Here is a 9,338-nt window from a genome sequence, read left to right as displayed (position 1 = left end):
CTTTCTTTTACTAGGCTATTCTTCCCATTTCGAAAGAGGAGTTCCCAGATACCGCACCACTATTCTATTAATAGACCTTCCCGCCAATCCCAGGGGCGTAGCGATAGAAAGTTTGTCAAAGCGAGGGATGGGGGAATACACAAGATCTTGATTTGTCTCAGCCGCTCTCCCCAGGGCAGAATCTGTTTGATATCGCCACTAGATTAGATACGTTAGTTAGCTTTCGTTTAGTAGCTTCATGCCACTCAAGCACAGCGAGGGGATCGGAGAGGAGCAGCATTGGGAAAGTCTGATTCAATGAAAGCCCTTTTGCCAGCGTAGATGAATCTTCTATCCAGATCTAATTTCGACCCGTCTTCCAATCCAAGACACCTTCAACCAACCGTAGAGATCAGGGTTGAGATATCAAAATCGACCTCCTTGTCAGGTCAGATAGTGCCTGGCATAGAGAGATGCTTAAAACATCATTCTCTGACTGAAAACAGAAGCGACGAAGCAAGGAGCTTAGCGTACCGTTTTTGACTACCTTCTCTGTCATGTCTGAGTTCTAACATTCTAGGGAATCCGTGCTTTGCTTTGTCAATGTCACTTTCAATATGCTGAACACATACAAGTTTGATGTTCACATTGGCCATCTAGAGAGATTATATACAGTGTGCCGTTAGGGAGGAGAACTAAATTGAATAAAGGAATTCGTGTTTACTACTGATAGTGATAGGACCGGCGGTGGAATAGAACTAATTAAAGAAAGCCCTTTGAAAGCACATCTTTTCTTTAGCATCTAAAAGTTGAATGATGAAAGAGATTCCTTTGATTTCACCCTTATAAGCTTGCTAGGTAGCCCCTCTTCCCAGGACTGTGACTTTTTACCGTCCTAGCTACGTTAGGGGTAGGGAACAGCACCCTAGTATACCCGACCCAATTCACCGAATAGTTAGCGCTGGCTTTGGTTCAACTCCTCGCTCAGGAAATCCAGAAATGGATGACATTTTTTTGGTCTTTTATCTTTTGCCCGCCAGCTCTTTTTCCACTTGGCTAGGGCCGACGCGACGTATCAGAGAGAGAGAGAAAAAAGACCTTTCCCGTTGTTTGATACAGGGGCAGCCCGCAAGATATGTCCTTTCTTTTTCAACTGTCAAAACCTTGATATCTTCATTCCTTACTCCATCGTTTGCATCAAGAAGAGCATACTCTCTTTCGAAGATCGCTGAAAGGGTAAACTTTCTATGCTTCCTTTGGAGAATCTGCTGGTGGATATCTTAGGCATTGGTGGGGCTTACTGACTTATATTGATCCCGATCTACCTATGCTTCAAACCAAGTACCGTAAAAAAGGTTTCTAACCCGCGAGCTTTTACCTATAAGTGATGGGAGTGGCCAGAACACCGGTTGATTTAGTGATTTACCCATCCAAACAAGTGGATCTATCGCGCAGCATCACTATAGAGGCGAGAGAGACGGATAAGTGCCCCGCCCCTGTAATTGGCTCGGGATCCGTATTGGTGGGCACTGGATATAATGCTGCTGACTGTGCTACCTTTGCTGAAGTTTGAGCCGAAAATGACTTTGTTTTTGTCGGATATTGTGTCAGCTAGAGATGCCCCTAGGTTCGACCTGCAGTTTCTCCGATATAGGTCCTTTCTTTCCGCCGGCTTTTTGTTCACAAGGAGGCTTCCCTGACCTGGCTCTTTGCCTGATTTATGCTTTTTTGGACACTGCTCTATAAGCGCTACCGGTGATGCTGGTTCAACTACTGGGTTTGCAATGAGATCTGAATATGCCGGAGTAAACTGCAATTTCTGCTTAGTTTCCCGGTCAACAAAGTCCATTGGCGCGGGATCCGTATCTGGAGGCCGTGATACTGTTTGTGCTGCTTATTATGTATGGTAGTGGTAGTGGCTCTGCCTTTGTTTTTTAATAATCAGCTATTGGAAAACCTTGATCCAGAACCGGAGCAATTCCTTCTTTTTCTGTCTTGGTCACGGGCCTACCCCTACTCGAAAGGAAGTGAAGAGCAATGCCTTTGACTTAGTCTACCTCCTCACCCCTATTCCCTTTATCGGTCTAAGCCAAAAAGAAGAAAGCTTTCGATTCAATCCGTCCTAGCTCTTGTCTAAGGATTCAAAGCTGGCGAAGTAGTAGAAGTCGTCTCAGGCTTGTGGTAACTCTCTTCATTTGGTGGTGCTCCGCAGGGCAGTCCCCTGAGTTCGGCCGATGCTTGCTTTGTCTTTCTAGGTTCCGCCTTAGATTCAATCCCGCAGAAAGATCTTTATCCTTAGCTTAGCCCTTTACGAAGATATAGCTTGCTCACGCCTACCTAAGAAAGGGAGCTGCTAGTTCTAGGGCCCTAGCGCGAAAACCAGCCCTTGCGAGGTAGGCTAAGCTAGAGAAGTAGGGAAGTCCTTTCTTCACGCGCATGCCTTTGAGTGCTTACCTCGACCCCTAAAGAGAGAGACCCGAAAGTCAGCTTTTCACATTTAGAAAGGACATTCCGGACGAATCAATCATTAGCAGAAGGAAAGAGCGGAAAGGCCTTTTTCGATAGAAGATGAGACGAAAGAAAGGATCACGACAAAAGAATAATGACGAGGCCAACTAGGATTCAAAAAGTTACCTTCCTTGAACCGCTTGCCAGCCTATCCCTATATAGAGTCCTTATATTTAGATAATAATCCAAAGTAAGCGTAAGCCTCCACCTAGCTAGAGGCATGAAAGAACCCGGCAAGTTCCGCATCTAGGATTATTCTGTAATCACACCCGGCGATCCTTAATAGCAAGATTTTTTATTCAATCTGGTCCTAAGGGGCGGGGCTAGCGGGTAAGGCAAAGGCAAAAGGGGTATCAGCAGTTCGAGGAAGAGTTCCATAAGGGGGTTCCCCACAAGCGTTCTATAAGATTTAAGTATACAACTATCAATAGATAGGGGAAACAGCCCAAGAGGGTGTATCAAAAAGGACAGCACCGAGGGAGTCTAGCTTGCATCTCTTTGTAGTGAATTCCTCTTTTGATTCAAGGAGAGCAGCATGCTTCAAAGCCCATCTAGAGCAGTCAGAGAACTAGGTCAAGATCTCAACTTTTGCTTAAGAGAACTCGGCCAGGTCAAAAAAGACATCTTGAGCCCTATCTATACCATACCCCGGAGGGTTCGGGAGAGACTATGAAAAGCTTCCATTTGGTGGGCATCTTCCTATTCATAAATTTCTCGTTTCAAACCCGGTCGGGTTCATCCAAGTCAATCTGCGTTAGTTTTCCTGGTCAGACACCGGTCATACAGAGACAAATCCTTTTGAGAAAGTATTCCCGCGACCCAACTCCCAAGTGTGGGAAATCCCTCTTGGTGAAGCCTCTGCTTCAGCTTATACTTTCGTCGAGTTAGGATCTCAGACAGATGAGACTGGAAGCTTAGTGAGTTAGGCTGGCAAACACCAAAACCTCATGGCCTTTGCCAGAAAAATGACTAAAGGTGCCAATCACTAAAGAGGAATACCCCGAACCGAAAAGGGGATGTTTTCATGAACAAATCTCTCCAGATCTTGCCCACACCGCTGAACGCTCCGCTCATACGGATAAAGCCCACTCAAAGCCGCCCGGGGAGAAAACCCGGATGAAGCGCTTCGCCTTTAAGCCCTAAAAAGAAAGGTGCTACACTAATTATAGTAACCAGAACAGGGCCTTGGCCCCAGATGCTATCTCCGACCGAGCAAAGGGCCTTGTTAATAAATACCTAAATAGGCGTGGTTCGGGTTCTTAGTCTAGCCAAAACTGCCCCTTTCCTGTCCTTCAAGTTGCGCTAAGGTGCCCCCTTAAGATTGAGAGGGCTAACTCGGATAGGGTGGATAGTCAAGAAAAAGCGGATAGGTCCAGCAGAGGGATCGGGGGAACTTCACGCTGCTATTGACGTTTTTCTTAATACTTACTAATAGCTAGACGGAGAGCTTCCTACTAGCAACTCGGATAGGACTAATAGCAGCTAGGAAACAAGAGAGAAGATCTAGCTACCTTCTTAGGATTGGATAGGTCGGACCTTAGCCCATTCCTGTCTTGAATATGGATGGGGCCGGGCTTTAATAATTCCTTCTTAGGCGTGTGAGTGCACTCAAGGAGTTTGTTACTATTAAGGCAGGTATTTCATATTGTTAAATGGTCGTAGCTGCACGGTTTGCCTCTTCGCCTGCAATCGAGGATGTAGGACTTTTGACGAACTACTCGTAAGAAAAGAGTTGAGTTAATCCTACTTAGTTGAGTTCCGTAATAAACGAAGGGAGAGCAAGGAAGGCAACCCCCTTCCCCAGTACGCACAGTCCCAGTCCGCTTCCGTAGTAGCTTACGAGTAGAACTACTAGATAGAAAGTACTACTTCTCATTGATATACGATATCGTCATGGAGACGTTGACCTAGTCCATTGTAACAAGAAAGAAATAATATTACATAAACAAGGCATTACTTACGATCCAGTGATTAGGATAAGGTAGGTGGACAGACACAGAGTGAGTTCGGTCACGCCAGAGAATGCCAGTCGATGGGGAGTGGAGGTGGAGTGGCACCGGTTAGTAATCGATTGATTCCCCACATACGATACAAAGGAGTGGTCCAGGAAGTACTGGTTAGTGACTGATTGATTTCACACATATCGGGAGAGAGGACTAATCCACAAGACCTAGAGGAGAAAGGAGTATTCAGCAGTTAGTACAATGTAGAGCTGTTCTAATTGAAGACACCATATAGGTAACGAGGATGAGGCTTACACGTAGAGCTACACATAGTGTGCTACAGGGGCCCCTAATCAAAGGAGCCTAATTCACAGGGAGGACACATAAGTAAGTTCCCAGGAGATCATTGCAGCTAGCCGGCCGTCATCCAGCCAGTGTCTCATCCACATCGGTTGAGGGTCCTTGCCATACAGCCGATACTCGTCTCTCTTTGGAATAGAAAATCCCTCCATGTTAGTTTGGGACAGATTTAAAAAACCTCCTCATTGCACATTTTTCCATGGTCAAAACCTCATTTGGATGGGTTCGCTGAATCCCCTCTCTCTCCTAATCGGGGCACATAGAGGACGGAGATGAGAAATCCATCTCAAGATGCTGAATCATTGGAGCCATGCCATAGCAGCAGAGACTGCTAGCTCAACAAGTCTTCACAACGGCACTACCCATGACCCTTTCACAGGAGGTTTGAGTTCAAATACGTGACCCTTCCTTATGTTGGGATCTATACAAAGGTCCAATCCATCGGATTTCACTTCATGAAATGTTTTTCTTTTTAGAAACCGGGGTTGTATGACTAGCTTCTCCTTCTCGGGGACATTAAAGGGATTGTATTAGTGAATAATAATGTTATTTCCAGAAGTTTCTCTATGGAGAGGTGGTATGCCAATCCCAATGGGTTTACTTTACTACTCCTACAGTGCCAATGCATCAACAAGGGGAATAATCCCACATACGATCTCGCATATCTACGGCACCCAAACAACCAGTTGAATCCATCTTAGTTGGTTGGTTAGTGTGATAGATACTCTCTCTATCCATTCGATATACATATGATACTCGCATCGAGATGTCCTTGCCATAGAATTTGGAACCTATGTCCTAACCCCTTTCACTGGCCTTTATGATAAGCCAGTCCGGAAGGTTTTCACCCCTAAAGGAAGAAAGAAAGGAGATGGACCCCAAGTTACCACCAAATGAGATTGATTGAGCTATGGATGCACTACTTGGGTCGGAGCAAGCAATAAGGTCGCTTGGATCGGACCTATTAAATGGATTTTATATCGAATGAAACATACCCTTTCTGATAGGTTCTCTATGATTGCCGGGTGGTGATTCAATAGATCCAGGTAGGTTTAGACCGCTGAACATCATTTGGACGGGCCGAGTCTATATGGGCTTAGGCCTATTTCGTAAGTGAGCAGTCTTTGGCAGGCCTGGAGATTTAGTTAAGGGGAGTAGAGGTCTAAAGCCCATGTTACACGGGTCGTGCACACTGGCACCGGGCCCGTTTCGTGAGGGCCACGCCCAAAGGCCCATTTTCTCAACATTTTCTTTTCCTTCTTCTTTTTTTGTTAACAAAATGAAGAGAACACATCAGGTTTGGTCTTGGAACGCCATGCTAACACCATGCTTAGCAAACCATGTTAGGACCGATCTTAAAACATCATGCCATGGGTGCGGTCACGGCTTCAAAGCCGGCTACATTCTTTCTCCGAGAAGGCAATTATAGAGCATAGCCAAACCTCGCGAGGGAAGGGGGTCGGGGACGACGTTTCAAAGCTGTCAAGCAAAGAACCTTTGCTGCAGGAAGACGGTGATGGATGCCTTGTTCGGTATCAGGCTTGGTGATGTTTCGGAAGTGGATGGCAGAGTAGTAGAGATTCAACTCAAAGCATGACTCTCCCATCTCCATCATGATCGAAAATGGACCGCATGAGTGACAAAAGATTGGTCCTTGTGGTGAAATGTTAGACCGTGGTGGGTGCTTCTCGGGTGCTGCAATCACACAACAGCAAGAGTCCCTGCCATAAGCCCTGCTACGGTTGCATCTGATGGGAAAATCCACCATGAGCATTAGCCTTAACGAGCCGCTTGGAAAACCTCAGCAAAGAAAGGTAGGAGCAACGCGCAGACGAAAAGTTGTGTTCTCCACGGATGAAACCTCATGAAAGCCAAGAGAAGAGGAGCAGCGGCCATCCTCATCATTTCACAGTCATGCTGATGACGGTGTGCAGCCTTCTCTTCGGCAGACAAGTTGCAGCAGCGGTGTGAACCCGGCAGCAATGGAGGCCGACTCCCAGCAGCCGTTCCTTGCGGTTGTGAAGATCATCTCCCTTCGCGCTTTTCTTTCTTCTGTCAGTCGTTCCAACCGGTCCCTTTACTAGTAAGCCTCTATAGGGATCAAGCATTAAGGTTTGGCTGGAAAAATGGGTCCTTGATCAACTTCTCATAAACGTTGTTCATGGGGCATCGATTTGCAAGAAAGGGTGGACAAGACCTTACAACTAAATTGTTGTTTTCTACTGGCTGGCGTCCTTAGGAGGTCTTCTTCGAGATGTAATTTACTGCTAAACCTCCTACTTGACTGGCCCCAGAGGTCTCTCTCCCTTCACTCTCTCGATTGCATTATCATGGGCAGTTGATCTAATCAAGTCCTCTCTCAAGGCAGGACAAGAAGGCCGACCTGTCTCAACCTCGCTACTTCAATCACACTTGATTTCGTTCCGTAAAGCAGACAGTCGAGAAGATAGCCACTGAACATTTACCCCATCTGGAGTGAATTAAAAACTGTAACTTGAGAATCTTTTTAACTGCTTCTAGCTCGGGGAAAGAACCGTAACTATACTTACTCTTTTTAGATCAACAACAGCTTGTAACATTAAGAGAAAACTGAAAGCTGCTTTAACAAAAAGCACTAGCAGCAAGAAGAAATTGAGGTTTGTCGCGGGCCTCTTCAACTACACGAGATGGACATAGGCTTGCATTCAACTTCATACTGAACGGTGCTGCTAGCATTAAAGAACCAGATGCCAGAAATCTGTTCTTTTTCCATAATTCAAGAGAATTATTTTTTAGGGCCGCCGCGATGTCGGGTGCGACATAGTTCACGCCAGGCCAGTGACAGTAGCTCCTTCCCCTTCGCATGACTGCCTTCCATTTCTCTCTACAGTCTGCAACTGCGAAATTGCATGCAGAACGTGAACTACTGTTCACGTTCTGAAAGTGATTCATTTCTCTAGTAGGCCAGACCTCATTTGGCCCATCGTAGATGGTTGGGTCAGGTTTAGCCTACCCCCAAAAATAGAAAAAAAGAGAGATCTGTTGGGTTGAGATTGGCCTAACCCAACCTAACTTTCCTGGGCTCGCCCCCCACACACATATATAAACAAAAAATTTCCAAAAAAATCTTAAAATTTTGTGATTTTCTTGCATGTTTTCCTACCAATTTTGCTTAATATTAGGTTGTATTTTTACATTGTAAGATATAAATCCGATATTAAAACACCCGGTTTTCTTTTAAATTTAAAAAAATTCAAAAAAATTCAAAACTTTTAAATTAATTTCCCTTTTCAAAAAACAAAAAAAACATGTTTTGTTTTTGGACATACGGCTAAATCCTAAAAATTTTACAAGCATATTTTCATAAAAGACAAAAAATTATATCTTTCTCTTGTTATAAAAAAAAATAGATATCATAACTAGTTTATGATTATCCATTTGGGTTTGACTAAAATATCAAAAACCCTTTCCCAATCATTTTTTTCTCTCATATTAGGGTTTAGATGTAGACTTTAATATTTGGAGGTGTAAAACTACACAATAGAGTACATCGTCAAGTATTAGAGATACAAAGTGTAAAATAAATGTGATCCAAAAGTTTGGACTTTAGAATGGTTAGGATTAAACCCGATGAGGTAGAGACTCTCTCACGAATGAAGATCTATCTTGAACCTTAGACGAGACTGACAAATAGAAACCTGACATAGAAAAACAATCAAATAACAAAGCAACTTACCTTAGGTAGGGTGCACTGGAAGTGATGCGTCTTTCCCTTGCATAACGAGTCCGTTACTCAGACTCTCGCAGACCATAGATTCCTAGTAACCATAATATTAGGTTGCAACTCCTGAACCTTAATCATACTTTTATGATTAAAACCAAATTCATTTCCTTTCCCAACAACATAATACCTCCTCAGGAGGCATCAAAAGCTCGCTGTCAATGACGACGTCGCACCCGTGACAAAGTCGACATTAATGTTATGTTTTTTTTAAAATCAAAATACAAAATACAAAAAATAATAGTAAATGGACAAAAGACTAAAAATATAAAGAAAAAAAATGAAAGATCAAAATGAATTTAAGTTACCTGTGATTTTCGTTATAAATAGTGAAACAAAATCTCATAAGTAGAGGGGAAATTAGTTAGAAAGGAAATAAAAAAGAAAAAAAATTCAAAATACATAATACTTCACATTCTCTCCCCCGTGCACAAAAAAAAAAAAAAAAAACTCAAACCTCATCTTTACAATACCAGCCAACATCAAATTATTTGATCCATAATACATGTGCAAGCACTCTTCAATAACCTTTTTTAGCATGATTTATAACCTCAATTTTTTTAAAATGTTAAAATATTATGAAATTTGAGAAAAAAATGTTAATTTTTTGTGTATAACTTTTAGATTGTTTGGACATTATTGATTTGGATTGATATGTGTTTTTTTAATGATTTGATAATTTGTGTCGAATTGTAAGTTTATTTTTAGGGCTGTGATTGGTAATTCAATATTAAATGTTAATATTAAATGTTGGTTTATGGATTATACTTGCATTTATGATAATTGAA

The sequence above is a fragment of the Populus trichocarpa genome, chromosome 13 (assembly GCF_000002775.5).
Source record: "Populus trichocarpa isolate Nisqually-1 chromosome 13, P.trichocarpa_v4.1, whole genome shotgun sequence".
NCBI lineage: Eukaryota > Viridiplantae > Streptophyta > Magnoliopsida > Malpighiales > Salicaceae > Populus > Populus trichocarpa.
This window is presented reverse-complemented; position numbering follows the sequence as displayed.